General features: G+C 39.8%; 1 pseudogene; it reads right to left on the bottom strand.

The window, feature by feature from the left end:
* Positions 1-15,081: 15,081 nt before the first annotated feature.
* LOC143398272 (bcl-2-like protein 13 pseudogene) lies at positions 15,082-15,793 on the bottom strand (annotated as a pseudogene).
* Positions 15,794-16,315: the final 522 nt, after the last annotated feature.

The following is a 16,315-nucleotide window of genomic DNA, read 5'->3' as shown; positions in this document are numbered from 1 at the left end:
GTTTATGTGGGGTTGAGTCAGAGCCCATTCCACCTCTGGTAGCACATGGCCCAGCAGCTGAGGATCCTGGGAAATCGGGAGCCATCTCTATGGAGACACAGCCATCTCTCCTTTTGGCAGCTGATCTTCCAGCTATGAGGGGTCTAGAGCTTACAGGTCCAGAAGCAGTCAAGCCAGACCCAATTCCACCTAGGACAGCACACCTTCTGGCTGTCGTGGATCTAGAGCCCTTTCAGGCACCTGACCTCCCTCAGTGTCGGTTCCTGATCTTCACTCAGTGCCAGCTCCCCTACCACTTACGTCCTTCCCTTTCCCTGGAAAACTGTCCTGTTTATTTTTTCTTACACTTCTTTTTTTACATGCTAGGAATATCCTTTTATATATTCTTAATAAAATTTAATTATTTTCTCATTTCAATTTGTATTCTGAATCCTCTCATCTTGCATAACCACCTGTACTGTCTAGCTGCAACCTGGAGCCCAAAGCAGAGTACATGGGTCCTGTGGGGAGAACAAGCAAAGGCCTTCTGGAGGAAATGAGACAGAAACTTCTTTTTTAGGGGGAAGACACATAGCAGGGTAGGTGTCAGCACTCAGGATAGTTAAATATTAAGGATCCATGACAACTGTGTCAAAAAAATCAAGCAGCTAAATGCACATTTTCCAAGAACTCAAGGCTTTGATAACAACTATAAGCTCATGGAATATCAAATGCCACTGCATATGTCCTTATAGACTTATGGTTTCAATTTTCACACACACACACACACACACACACACACACACCAACTCCTCCTTGCCTGGAATCTGCCTCAAAAGAGAATAGGCCTCTAGGCATAAAGATGAATACATAGTTCATGGTTCCCCTTCTGAAGAACACACTCAAAATAAATACAAGTAGTATCAAATCCAGCTCACTTAGGTAGAACCAAAACAAACAAAGAAAAGCTTCAATTTAGCAATGGCATAGCACAGGCCTGTTCTCACCTGGAAACCACTGCCTGTGGCTTCAGTTTGGAAGTGTGGCGTTGGGTGTTGGGTCCATGTCCCATGTGTCACTTTTAACAGTAAAATTCTTGTGGGTGTAAAAAGTGATGCTTTGGGCTGAGCATGGTGGCACATGCCCTGAAATCTCAGCAAGTCAGGAGGTTGAAGCAGGAGGATTGCAATATCATGCCAGCCTCAGCAACTTAGTCAGACTCTGTCTCAAAATAAAAAAGAAAATGGCTGGAGGCATAACTCAGCAGTAAAGCACCCAAATTCAATCCCCACTACTGCAAAAAAATTTAAAAGGGTTGGAACTGCAGCTCAGTTGTAGAGCACTCCTGACTTCAATCCCTACTACCTCAAAACAAAACAACAAGCAACATGGTGCTTTGTGGGAAGCCCTGACGTAAGATAAAGGAGGTATTAACATATAATTTCTTCTTACCAAAACACTTTTCTTTTCATTAAGAGTTTAAATTCAATAGAAATGGAAAACCTCTCAACATTGGTCAGCATCCAGCACATCAGGGATGGGTATCAATTTGATGTGACCAAAAGGTTACAAACACTAAAAATAAATGGATGTTGACCTCAGTATAAATGTTGCTATTTAAAATAAATCTTCCAGTGATGTATTATTTTCAATGTTTTGGAGTGGACTTTTTAAAAATAAAGATGCATATCACAGTGGAAACAAGTTGCATCATGCATATAACTACATACACACTCAATGCATTGGTTATTACAATCACATTCTCACTAGGGGAGAGAGTTTCATCCAAAAGGACCGTCTGAATACAATAGGCAAATTTAAATTAATAAAAAAGACATCTCAAACAGCAAGGAATCCCAAACTATTTTTTTTATCATACATTTAATCACTCATGGCATCTTTACCTTGCACTGCTTTAAAAAAAAAAAAAAAATCTGTAGTTGTAGATGGAAAGAATGCTTTAGTTTTTTGGTTTACTTTTATGTGGTTCTGAAGATCAAACCTAGTGTCTCGCACAATCTAGGCAAGCACTCTGCCACTGAGCTACAGCCCCAGCCCTACTTTTTGGCTGCCATTTTGATGCAAATCATAACAGTCTTGACACACTCTTTTGAGTAAAAAGCAAGGTTCTCACCCCCTCTCTCCAAGCTAACCTAAAAAAGTCTCCACTATATCAAAAACAAAGGTCCCAATGTTGAACACATCCCAGCCCTGGGAATTTGGTATATCCTAGAAGTTGATGGATTTTACTCAGATAACATACTCCCCCAGTGTGGATATAAATGAGGGATAACTTTAATTCAAAAATAAAAATATTTTCCCATTGTTTTCAAAATATTTTTGTGACAAACTCTTTTGCTAAAGATAAAAAGATTCTTTCTCTAAAAGACACTTGGCATATCAAGTGTTTTTTTTACAGGGTCCTGTAAAATAATCCAGGCACTCAGCAGGTCAGATCCTCCCTGACCTCAGCTCTCAGGGTCCAGCATCACCTGCTGAGGTGCCTAAGGCTGCCTTAGAGGACCTCAGCTCCCACTGCTAGGTTAATTTTCTAGCAGCAGCATGAGCTGTGCTTACTGGGACCCATTAGAGTCCTTTCAACACATCAAAATGATCAGATTTGCAGCACCTGGAGTCAAAACCAAATATTGTGTACTTACAAAGATGATAAGACTGATGATCTGAAATGATCCCCCTTAAGTCAAATTCATCAGGTTGCCACATGAATAGGAAGGTGAGCAGATGTTTATCTTCTAGTCTCCCTTTCTTGCCATTTCAATGTGTTTTTCCCAGCGTGCTGCTTCTGGAGAAAAGCACAATTCATAGACTTGAATTTCGGTCCTCTCACCTGAAGAGCAGATTGGCCAAAGATAGACACAGGAGGGAAGAGGATGAGCCAGAAGAGTTCACGATGATAAACTGAGCAAACCACAGCTGTAGTAAGCAGAGCTAAAGTGCATCGTGTCCGCCTCAAGCTTTGAATATAACCCTTGCTGCTCTGCCACTGCAGCTTATTTTAAAACTGACATGTTTTTTTTTTTTTTTTCCCTTTCCCCTTCCCTAACCATGGAGGAAGCAAGATTAACCTTCTTCACATCCTAAGACAAGTTATCTGTCCTTTGGCTCACAGACCACAGGAATCAAGTAATCCAGACTTCAGGGTTGACATTTGCAGATCCAAGAAACAGCTATCTCTCATGGCTACAAATGAATAATGATTGCCAACAGGGCACAGCTGTAGTGTAGTCTTTGCATCCCCTCTTTAGAAGCCCCCACTGGGATCCTAATTAGAATAAGTTATACTCCACGTATGTGTAATATGTCAAAACACACTCTACTGTCATGTCTAAAAAGAACAAATTTTTTAAAAAGCAAAAAAATAAATAAAAGCCCATTCCTTTCCCTGACAGAATTATAGCAGCTGAGGCAAGAGAAACCTGTGTTTCTCATTTGCTAACAATAAAACTTCTTTCTCTCCAACCACCCTCCTTTATGTGGGGGTGTGGGGGGTGTGGGGGGTGTGGGGTGTGGGGGGTGTGGGGGGTGGGGGGGTGAGGAGGGTACTAGGGTACTAGGGATTGAACCTAGGGATACTCTACCACTGAGTCACATCTCTAGAACTTTTAATTTTTTATTTTGAGACAGGATCTCACTAAGTTCCTAAGGCAGTTCTCCAGTTTGCAATTCTCCTGCCTCAGCCTTCAGAGTCACTGAGATTACAGGTGTGCACCACCACACCAGCTTTTCCCTTTTTATCAAAACCTTGTCCTCTTATTGGATAGTTGTGTGAGACAAGGACTGAGATTTCATTATCAAAAATGACTTCGTCCAGAAAAAAGGAAATACCTGCTACTTAAGTAAAATTCTTATGTTCACTTAATAACCATTTAATTACAGCATGGGGGGGGTTAATGAGAACATCAGAGCCATTAATAAGCTGAACTTAGTCAAGGAATGAGATACTATTTATTTTTAGAGTTATTCATTTGCATAAAACATACAGAATAGGAAAATCCAGACACAAATTAGTGGCTGCCAAATTTTCAGGGGAGGGAAGAGAATGAGAAGGAAGTTCTTAATAGGTACAGGGTATATTTGGGGGACCATAAACATGTTCAGGAATGACATAGCAGTTATGGTTGCATAACATTGTGAATATACTAAAATGCACTAAATTGTCTATTTTTAAATGGTTAAAATTGTGATACTTTATCTCAATATAAAATTTTAAAAACTGAGAAGAAGCACTGAAGACACTGCCAACATTATGAACCAATATTTTGGTAAATCACTTAGCTCACAACTTAATATACATACTGTGCCCTTAAAAATCTCTTTCCTGTCCCACATACTTCTGTGGTAGTTTTTCAACTAACAGGAATTTCAGAAAATTCAACCAATTTCACTCAATTTCATAGGACCAGCAATGCACAGACTCAGGTCCTCGAGGGATCAACAGTGCATTAGGGTTCACACCATTTCCTGCTATTTCAGTAATTACCACATAAGCAAAATGAAGCTGGCCATGCCCCTTTATAGAGATAGCTCAAAACAAATAAGGAAGTGCCATTCACCAGGCTCTGCAGAGCCGGAAAGAGCTTCCACACTTGGTGCACGAGGGCTTCCTCCACATGTCACAATGGCTGAACACATTTACAAATACATCTTTCTTGGAAAAAAAAACTATTATCCAGAGACTGGTAACAAAATTAAACTGCAAATTATAGACAATCTTAGGTATTCAAATGTACTAAGCAACTAGGGCTCACTCCAGCAGAATTACAGCAAACTGTGTGAAGATAAGATTTCCTTGGGAATTTTTGGAAGACAGTACAGTTTTGAATTTGTGCTACCTACAGTGATTAAAAGGAAAAAAAAAAACCCTCCTAACACTTCTTTTAACAACCTCTCTATACTTCCAAATCCAAAATCGCTCAATGCATTCACAGCAATCACCTGGCACCCAGACAGAAAGAAACAGATTCCAGCATGTATGACCATGGCAGTTGTGATGAAGACTAGGGATTATCAGAGCTCATTATTTTCTTTGCTGTCACAAGTACTTCACTTTTTCATACTGTTGTTCAAAATGTAACAGCTCAATTCCACCCCCTCCCTTTTTAAATGTTTGTTGTGGTTGAACTTTATTTATATGTGGTGCTGAGAATCGAACCCAGTGCCTCACACATGCCAGAAAAGTGATGAAAAACTGTCTCTGATAGTTGGTGGTTATGGGTGTGTTTTGAAAGTCCAATAAGAAATTGGAAATAAGAGAGTAGCTAAACTAATACTCTTTCATTAATTTAACAAAATGTGTCCATTTACTGATCTAACCAACATTCATTTAACATCTACTACATACAAAGATACCGAAGCAGTAATAAGCAATTAGGACTCCTAAGGAGTTCACACATTAGCAGTGGGTTGATAAAAATTACTTAATTTGGCTTTGGAAGAAACACATTAGGATCCTCAGATCCTAATAACATGCCTCACACAAACTGGGTATGGAGAGCCAAAAGTGAACTCTGATAGCAATGACACACTCATTCTCTCCCTCCCAGCCTCCAGAATTTTTTCTTTTTTCTAAATAGCAGGTACAGGTTGTTCAACATCTGACCCTAACCATAAGCCACAGATTAGAGACTATCAGTAGGTTTTAACAAAGTTACTTTGCAAGGTAATAAATCTTTTATAAATCGACTATAGAAAGTAATTTTATCTCTGGGATTGGGATTATATCTCCAAGGATAGAAAGTAAGCAAAATGCTACTAAGAGTTCCTAAAACCACTAACCGGGTCTCTGAGGCCTGCCCATTTTAGCCCCCAAATCTACTCCTTCAAGAGGAAGTGAACCCATCCACCTTTTCTCCTATATTGAATGTAGTATTTTTAAAACCACCAGCCCATTTGGCCATGATCTATGGCCCACCATGAACACCAACTGGTGTGTTCAAAGGGTGTCCATGGTAAGCTAAATAAGAGGTGAATGAGGGACTAAACCCATACAAGAACACTTTGGGGATTGCATCCACTAGGGAGCCAAGGAATCAGGGACAGGGAGATTTCCTCAGGACTGGACTGGTCAATCAGCTTTTAAAATCAACCCTGAGCAGGACTGAACTTGAACTCCATGTAGTGACTCCTGGGCATGCCCAGGTGTAAGGCAGTCTATAGGGAGAGTTAGGGACACAGGCTCCAGATTGGACTGTCTGGCTTTCCATCCTGACTTCCCACTTAACAGCAATGGCAACCCCTGTGTGATTTCATCTTCTCATGTGTAGCTAGAAGAAGAGAACAGGACTAATGGGAGAATGAGATCACAGTTAAAGGGTTCAGCCCAATGGCTAGCTCACAACAAACACCCGAGTGAACACATGTACCTCTATCTACTCTTTTCAGGGATTCCCTGAACGACCAGTAAGTTCCTAAACTGAAATATTAACATGACAACTACTACTATTTGGCTGGACCCTAATTATTGGACCACAAACATCCCTATGAGAGAGTAGTATTATCCTCATTTAGAGTTCAAAACTCCTCTAAATTCACCAGTAAATAAACAGAAGAGCAATAAAAGTTTGATCACATAACAGTCAAGTGTGCATTATCTCATCAACCTACAAAAACTTAAAGATATTTTCAAAATATGCTTCAAATCCATCTCTACTTGAAAGCAATTGTTCTAAAATCCCCCTACCTCCTCCTAGTAAATCAGCATAATTATTTATAAAACCAGAAAAATCTGACAAATTCTGATAAACTATCGAAAACATTAACTACTTTTTCTTAACAGAATAAGACACAAAAATGACTTGGAAAAGAATTGAAACCACTTTAATTAAATGGTTTTAAAAGTTCAAAAGTACTTCAGACCCATGGTAAACCAAGTGGTTCCTCTTTGACTGTTTTGATCCTGCAGAAGAATCCACATATTCCAATTGGCCTGTGTAACATCTCTCTTTCCCTATGTTACCAAGTGTGAAACAAAATTGGCAAGAAATAACAATAAACTCCAAATATCAACTCAACCAGCTCTTATGCTATTTAGGAAAACTTGCCATCACTTAATTGCTCTAACCAAATTTATACTAAGTGTGTCATAATACCTGATCTTATAGACCATCTTTTATAACTCTCATATTGAGCTGCATAAATATTCTATTTATTCAAATTTATATCTCCAAATACTTAACAGCTTCAAGGAAAACTATGATAAAAACATATCATCTTAGTCAAAACTGTTTCCATCAAATGAATTGATTATACATTTTCCTGAAAACAGGTCTCCGAGTAATTGTTAACCATTAAAGTTTAAAGGGCATGCTTGACTTGGGGAAGAAGCAATGATAGGCTAAGCTGAGCAAGATACTTTTACTTTACTTCCTATTTGCTTTGCCAAACATTACATATTCTTGTAATCCTGTTGGTAAACACAAACAAGATAGTGTAATAAAACATGTAAACTGAAGCAGAAGAACATCTAAAGTACCTCAAGAGTTTACTGTAATTTTAATAGCCTGAAACTCCAAGTATCAAAAGAAGAAAGGATTACCACCAAACTGTGAAATTCAAATATATATACAGGTGACTTAAAGGCTGATACTGGGTGCATACCATCATCCCTGACAATTACTATCAGGTAGATTCAAAGTACAATGACATAAATCAAATAACTGGCTTGGAGTACAACATTTATGATAATGAATACATCTGGAGAGACTGTGAAGGTGTGATGTTTCTAATAACCTTCTTCAAGCCAGCAATAGGCAGTCAAGTTGTGGCAAGATGGGGCCCGGGCACAGAGCCTTTTCTCATTTCAAGAGGGAGACCTCCTACAGGGGGTTGAGGGGCAGGCTGCCCAAACCAGTCTTCTTGAAAGATGAATTTTAAATCTGCAAGAAAAAAGAAATGGAAGATTACAATAGCAGGGAAAATGCTATTGTAACAATTCTTGCTTTTCCTTTGGTGCTGGTCAACAGCTTATGTGCATAATACAACTCTCATTGCTGGTCAACAACTTATGTGCATAATACAACTCTCTTTCTGGAAATCATCAGAAACAAATGCACTTAAAAAAAAGAAAGAAATGCACAACTCCATCCAGATTCTTCACAGGGAAGATGTACTTCAACTTCCTTTTCCTGGGGAAAGAGGCAGCAGACCAGTAACCTTAAAATGTCAAAAAAGTTTTGTTTAAATTGAACATGGTTTCTTCCAGTCTTTCAAAGAACACCCACTGTGGTGAGCAATACCACTATAAAAGGTCCCCTTAGGAGGTGGAATGGAATCATCTGAGCAGCTGCTACTCTGCAACTATGACAAGGCCTTACAACATCCCTGAGAACAACTCCCACCTGAGCTACAATGAAACTGCTGTCTGGTTAGGATCCTGTGGAATAAACATCAACAGGGGAGAACCCTATTCATGGGTCCACTTTGGGTGGAGTGAACCAGGGATATTTAGCTAGGTGGGGGCTAAATATTCTTATGTAGAAAAGGGAAGATGGGATATATTGATACTTTAGGAACATTTACAATTTCCAACTCTCCATGGAGCCTCTTGATAAAGAAGATAACTACAACACAACAACAATTTCAGCAGAGTCAGACTGTTTTTAGCAAGGCAAGAATTGAGATGACATTTTGTCATTTATAGCAAGAGAAGAGTTTACATTGGAAAGTCATGGGTCAGCTGAGCAAGAAATGCCTGGTCAATCCTACTGATCATGACATCTGAGTGTGGAAAGGCCAAGCAATGCCAATAGGTATTTCCTATCTTGCTCCACATCTACACCACTGGCTTTTGACCTCAGCAGGAGAGAAAGAATAGAAAAGACAAAAACTAGAAGAGGAAGAGAAAAAAATGTGTAATGGTGACACATGTACTCAGTACTTGGTGATGATTACAAGCACAAACACTCATTAACCAAGAAAGCTAATGAAAAACTACCAGCAGTGATAGCTATCCTGTACCCACAAAGCTTCTCAGTATCTAAGGGGAAGACATCGGCTACTATTAGAAGCCCCTGGACATTATCTTCCTTACTTTTTAAAAAACATTTTTTATAACTTTATTTATTTTTATGTAGTGCTGAGAATCAAACCCAGTGCCTCACCCATCCTAGGCAAGTGCTTTACCACTGAGCCCCAGCCCCAGCCCCAGCCCCTGTCTTCCTTATTTTTCAGAGGTGGGACATACTTGGTTCTCAGAGAAGCCTATAAAGTGCCTTTATAGAAATTATAAAAAGATTGGGGTGAGCAGAGTACAGGACATATCTTGCCATATGTGGCCTCCTGCCCTAGTCTGCCCTTTTGCTATAAACAACTGACACAACCATGTGCTGAGAAGCCTGTTGAGACTATTTTTCAGCATTAAAAAAAAAAACAGTGAGAATTTGGGAAAAGCACTAAATATGGAGTCATAAAATTCAAATTATTTTCGTGCCTTTTATGTGGTAGACTTTAGAAAAGTTATAATTTCTGAAAAGGTTTCCACAATCAATAAAGTGGGAAGCAATAGATAGAAATAGCCATTAGAACTATTGATGGCACATGAAGGTACACGAGGGCACTGGAACAAGCTCTGATATGTTGCAAAGGCTCAAATAATATTTGCAAAAATTATGGCTATCCATGTAGCTTTTTTCCTTAGGAAAAGGACATTCTAATCTGAAAAATACACCTCCTAAATACATGGATCTCACAGTTGGGAGGATAGTCATAATGCCAGATCTCAGTTCTGACACAGAGCATACTACTGAGACTTCAAATGAGATCTGCTGGGTAAAGATTTGTTTATGGGCTGAGAGCTGATCCTATTACTGAGCCAATAGCCTCTGGCCCTCTTGCTAAATATAACCATATCATAAAACAGAAATTAGTGTAAAAAGACATAAATTAAGAGAAAGGAAACAGAAGGGATGAAGTTTCTTACCTATAAAACCTTTTCTTTATAACACCTCTCAAAATTAGAAAAGTCAAATGTCCATGTGTCACACCTTTAGGGAAAAGAGCAAGAAGGCAGCAGTGTTTCATAGTATTGAGGGAATTAGCACAAAGACTGAGAAAATTAATGGCAGATGTGGTTCAGATGTGTCTGATTTTACTGTTTTCTACTACAAACCTAGGGCTGCGTTTGATGTGACATGGGGGCAAGAACACAGGCAAGAGGATGACTTTGAGTTAGGAATGCATGAATCAGGTCACCAGGGCATTTCTATCTAGAATATTTTCTAGAGGGCAGGAACTATTGTTCACAGCCTAGGCCAGAGACCCTGTCTAGATTTTGGCTAGCTGGATTCCACCACCTGCCTGTATAAAAAAATAGGACGGGAACAGAAAAAAAATACATTTATGCAATATGGTAAAATTAGGGAGAAGCAGCTACAATCCTTCCCCTGCTAGTCCCACAGAAGCTCTTACAATTTATAGAAAGCGGGTAATACACTCACATAGGTTTAGTGAGCCTGTGCTACACAGGCAGGGGCAGAGGATAATCTCCACTCCCATCTTCCCTGGTGTTCCCCAGGCTGGGGGTGGGTACAGTCCTTCAGTTTTTAAAAGGATGTGGGATGCAGAAAGTTGTCCTCACTTTTATACTGCTTCATAATGATCATGAGAGTTCAGAATTAGCACGTAAGTAGAAAGAAATAAGTTGACATTCTTTAGTTCTGGTATTTTTCTCATGAAACCTTCCCTGGCTTTTGGCAATACAGCAGTTAAGAAGAGTTCTACATGGAGCATGTGCAAGGCCCTGGTTTGAATCTTCAAGGAGAGGAAAGGGAGGAGTTAGGCAGGGTGCAGGAGTGCTTGCCTATAATCCCAGTGACCTGAAAGGCTGAAGCAGGAGAATCACAAGTTTGAGGCCAGTCTGGGCAGGTAAGTGAGATCCTATCTCAAAAAAAAAAAAAAAAAAAAATATATATATATATATGGTTGTAGCTCAGTAGTGGAGCCCTTGCTTAGCATGCCAGTAAATGCTCCCTCAAATAAACCAATAAAACAAAATAGCATCTAGAATACAGAATGATCACAAGCAACTGTGAGAGTCCATAGACAAAAATAATCTTCATTAATCTCACTTTCCAGTCCTCTGACGTCCAACAACATCAATCAAGGTCCAACAAAACACAAACATACCTACCAAAATGGGACCCTGAAAATCAGAACATAGAGACGCAGTGCATGGGCTGGGGGTGCAGCTCATAGAAGAGCACTTGCTAGCATGCTCCAGTCCCTGGGATCAATCTCCATCACTGCAAAAACAAAACAAAGATACAGTCCATGATAAAGCTGAAGACACACAAACACAACTGGATCTCTTCTTGACCAACTTCTAAAGGTATTTCTTTCAGAAAGATTTTATTTTAAAAGAGAAACTTCAAAAAGAAAACACATTTAAAACATCAGATCCCAGCCAGGTATGGTGGTGCATACTTGTAATCACAGCTACTTGAGAAACTGAGGCAGTAAATTGCAAGTTTAAGGTCAGCCTTGCTAACTTAACAAGACCCTGTCTTAAAAAATAAAAAATCTGAGATGGAGGAATAGTAAAATCCCCCTAGGCTTATTTTCCAGTACCACAAAAAGGGCAGAAAAAGACAAACCAGGTTGGTGATCAGAGTAAAGTATTTTTATTATAAATTTCCTGATTTAAAAAGTAATCTTATATTGACTAAGACAAATCTTTTAATGTATAAAATATTTATTTATAATTTTATCTTTTATTCTAATTTGTTGTATATGACAGCAGAATGCATTACAATTCATATTGCACATACAGAGCACAAGTTTTCATCTCTCTGGTTGTGTACAAAATATATTCACACCATTTGTGTTTTCACAAATGTCCATCTCTTTCCACCATCTTTTATACACCCCTTGCCCCCTCCCTTCCCTTTGTCCTATCTAGAATTCATCTAATCTTCCCATGATTCCCTTCCCAACCCCACTATGCATCAGCCTCCTCTTATAAAACATTCGGCATTTGGTTTTGGGGACTGGCTAACTTCACTTAGCATCATATTCTCTAACTCCATCCATTTACCTACAAATGTCATTTTAGTCTCTTTTATTGCTGAGTAATATTCCATTTTGTGTGTGTGTGTATATATATATGTGTGTGTATATGTGTGTGTATATATATATGGTGTATATATATGTGTGCGTGTATATAAAATGTACATATATATATGTAATATGTGTGTATATATATACTACATTTTCTTTATCCATTCATCTACTGACGGGCATCTAGGTTGGTTCCACAGTTTAGCTATTGTGAACTGTGCTGCAATAAACATTGATGTGGCTGTGTCCCTGTAGTATGCTGTTTTTAAATCCTTTGGGTATAGATCAAGGAATAAAATAGCTGGGTCAAATGGTGGTTCCATTCCAAGTTTTCCAAGGAATCTCTATATTGCTTTCCATATTGGCTGTACCATTTTGCAGTCCCACCAGCCATGTATGAGTTGGGAATCAACCTAACAAAATAGGTGAAAGACCTCTACAATGAAAACTACAGAACACTAAAGAAAGAAATTAAAGAAGACTTTAGAAGATGGAAAGATCTCCCTTGTTCTTGGATAGGAAGAATTAATACTGTCAAAATGACCATACTATGAAAAACACTATTCAGATTTAATGCAATTCCAATCAAAATCCCAATGACATTCCTCATAGAAATAGAAAAGGCAGTCATGAAATTCATCTGGAAAAATAAAGAGATCCAGAGTAGCTAAGGCAATCCTTAACAAGAAGAGCAAAGCAGGTGGCATTACTATACCAGACCTTAAACTATACTACAGAGCAATAGTAACAAAAACAGCATGGTATTGGCACCAAAATAGACTGGTAGACCAATGATACAGAATAGGGTACACAGAGATTAACTCACATAATTACAGTTATCTTATGTATGAGCCAAAAACATACATTGGAGAAAAGATAGGTTCCTCAATAAATGGTGCTGGAAAAACTAGAAATCCATATGCAACAAAATGAAATTAAACCCCTATCTCTCATGATGCACAAAACTCAACTCAAAGTGGACCAAGGACCTAGGAATTAAACCTGAGACCCTGCGTCCAACAGAAGAAAAAGTAGGCCCCAATCTCAATCATATCAGATTGGGCTCCTACTTCCTTAATAAGACACCTATAGCGCAAGAATCAAAATCAAGAATAATAAATGGGATACATTCAAATAAAAAGCTTCTTCTCAGCAAAAGAAACAATCAGTGAGGTAAAGATAGCCTATAGCTTGGGAGCAAATTTTTACCACTTGCACATCAGACAAAGCAATAATCTCTAGGGAATAAAAGAACTGAAAAAAAAAAGCAAATAACCCAATTAATAAATGGGCCAAGGAACTGAACAGACACTTTTCAGAAGGCAATATACAATCAGTCAACAAATATATGAAAAAATGTTCAATATCTCTAGCTATTAAAAGAAATGCAAATTAAAACTACTCTGATTTCATCTCACTTCAGTCAGAATGGCAGTTATTAATAATACAAACAATAATAAGTGTTGACAAGGATGTGGGGGAAAAGACTAAGATAAATCTGAGATGAGTTCTTATCAGCATGTGTGCCCTGCAGAGTGACACTGTGGCCCTCAGGCATGAGAGGACATAGTTGTACACTAATCAACCTGAAAATGATGCTGATTCTCAATTGGCACCCACTGCTTTGGGTCCTTCTTTCCTTGGCACTTGGGTTGTGAGGAATTCAGGTGAAGAAGCCTCTGTTCTTGACCTCTGAAGGCCAAACAAACTACATACTTGACATTAGCCTCAGTCTTGAAAGTCAAGCTTCCTTTTCCAACTTTTTATTTCAATGATATTTATAATTGATAAAATATTTATCATTTTATTTCAATAACTCAATTGGTTCTGTAAGCCCAAGCGTGACAATCCTCACATCACAAGAGACCTACAGTGGAGCTATATGATCACTGCTAAGACCAAATTCAGATATTGGGGGGAAATATAGCAACCTAGGGGAATACAATGAATTTTTGTTATCAGGAGTGCTGCTGGCAAGTTACCATAGGGAAGAGAATGATCACTGACCAAACAGCGATCCTCCAGTAGCCAGTTAATGCATTGCACTTGCAGGTTAGGGAACCCTAGGCCTGTGATGTTATCGTCTAGATATTTTTTCAAAAGTTCCTAAAGGTAGCACCTCTCCAAGAAGGAGCTTTAGGGCATTTCAGGGGCTTGTCAGAGGTAGCAGGGACCCCAGGGGTGCCCTTTCCTTGGAAATGGGATGAAAGAGGGTGTGGGAGAAAGCAGTAGCAGTGTGATACCTAGGAGGTGGTGGGATGCTCAAACTACAGTATGAGGGGAGGGGGTGAAGAGCCAAAAGGGAGCAGCTCTGAAACATCATGGCCATCAGGAAAGAGGAAGCTCCAAGTGGACTGATGGCTGGCAAGCCCACAACTGCAGAGCTCACAATTAAGCCCTCTGCACTGGAAATTTCTACCCCAGAGTTTTCTAAATGAACCCTCTTCCTCTAAAGCCATAGCCCTCAAAGGAAGCTGATTTTACCTACAATGGACATTTGGCAATATTAGAGACATTCTGGGTGTCCTCACCAGGAATCAGGTGCTCCTAGCATCTGATGGGTGGGGGTTGGGGTGTTGCTGACTATCCTACCATGCACAGAACAGCCTCTACAACAAGGAATTCTCAAAATGTCCATAGCACAAGGCAGAGAAACCCTGTTCTATAGGGAATATTTTACCCATTAAAAGTCTGAATCTAGCATGAGTCCTTGGAATTGACAATCGGACCAAGATGAATGCCCTAACACTGGACATAGCAGTGTGGATCCCACTGCTGCCCTGTTAAGTGGACACCCCTAATCCTCCCAGGGGGTTCCACAAATGCCCCACTGGTAGCTGCCAGTTCAAATTCCAGCAAGGACAGCTCAACCTTAGACCCTCTTCTTTCTCTCCTGAAACAGCAGCCAGCACTTTTTCAAAGCCATAAGACTCCAATTACCACTACCTGGATGTCCACAGCAGTGCCCCTTCAAGCAGCTGCATAGACTTGCCCTCAGATGACAGCCAGCCATTGGAGGAGGACTCCTTGCTAAGACTGCCTCCTCACAGAGATCTCCTTGTCACTTGGCAGGGCAGAGGGCACCCCCTCCTCTGCTTCAGTAGGTTCCATGGCTGCTGCTTTCACCTCTTCATCAAGTTCCACAAACAACAATGGTGCAGGGCAGGCTTTCTCAGCTGCAATCATTTCTGTATCATGTTCCCTCATCTCCAGCTAAAAAATGGCAGTGGTGTGTGGAAACAGGAAGCAAGGGCTCTGGGGAATGCCTCCTGCAGTTCCCTGGCTGGCAAGGCAGCCCTGGCAGCCTCCTCAGTGCCCTCGGGTATCTCTTTTTCTTTATATGCACAATGTCAAAGTTGTTCTCTCTCCTCTCTCAAGCTCATTGCTCTCTAAACTTTTGACTTCTTCAGCATCCATTGATATCTGCTGCCAGGACTCAGGCTCTAGGGACACTGGTAGGCTCTCTGTGTGCCAACTCTGGCTAGCTGACAGCAAGGTGACTGCCAAGTTGTCACAGTTGGAGACTCTGGGGGACTGACCTGTCCAGAGTTATCACTGGGCAGGATATGTCATTGCTATCTTCTGCAATGACTTCAGGGTATTCCTCCTCATCAGGCTCAAGACTAAAGACGTGCCCATAGAAAAGGAGGAAAAAAATCCAATACAAAGAATGGTCAATATTGTAAAAATAGATGTCAGGTTGGAATATAATTCTTTCCTGAAGTTCTGGGAATAGATACATTGTTTATATCTGCACAGTTTATGGATTGAATGCATTTATTTGCAGGCCATGCTGAGTAAGAATTTTTTTTAATTTTTAATATTTATTTTTTAGTTTTCGGCGGACACAACATCTTTGTTTGTATGTGGTGTTGAGGATCGAACCCGGGCCGCACGCATGCCAGGCGAGCGCGCTACCGCTTGAGCCACATCCCCAGCCCCTGAGTAAGAATTTTTGACAGTACTTTGAGGGGTTTCCTGAAAATTATGAACTAAAAGTTCACATGTATTCAATACAATTCAAATAACTCTGTTTCAGTAATGAATGCAGGACAGCAGAAGAAACAAGGCAAGATCCTGTTCTCAGAGAACCTATTGCTTAGTACAGTATGAAAATAATGTTATATCCAAAAGGCCAGTAAGACTACAGATGAGAAAAATGAGTTCTTTTGGTGGTGGTGAAAGAACATGAAGGATGAAAAAAGCTTCACAGTGGAACCAGCAACTATACTGGACTAGAAGACAGGATGGTTGTTTTGATTAT

Source organism: Callospermophilus lateralis, chromosome 4 (genome assembly GCF_048772815.1).
Source record: "Callospermophilus lateralis isolate mCalLat2 chromosome 4, mCalLat2.hap1, whole genome shotgun sequence".
NCBI lineage: Eukaryota > Metazoa > Chordata > Mammalia > Rodentia > Sciuridae > Callospermophilus > Callospermophilus lateralis.
This window is presented reverse-complemented; position numbering and strand designations above follow the sequence as displayed.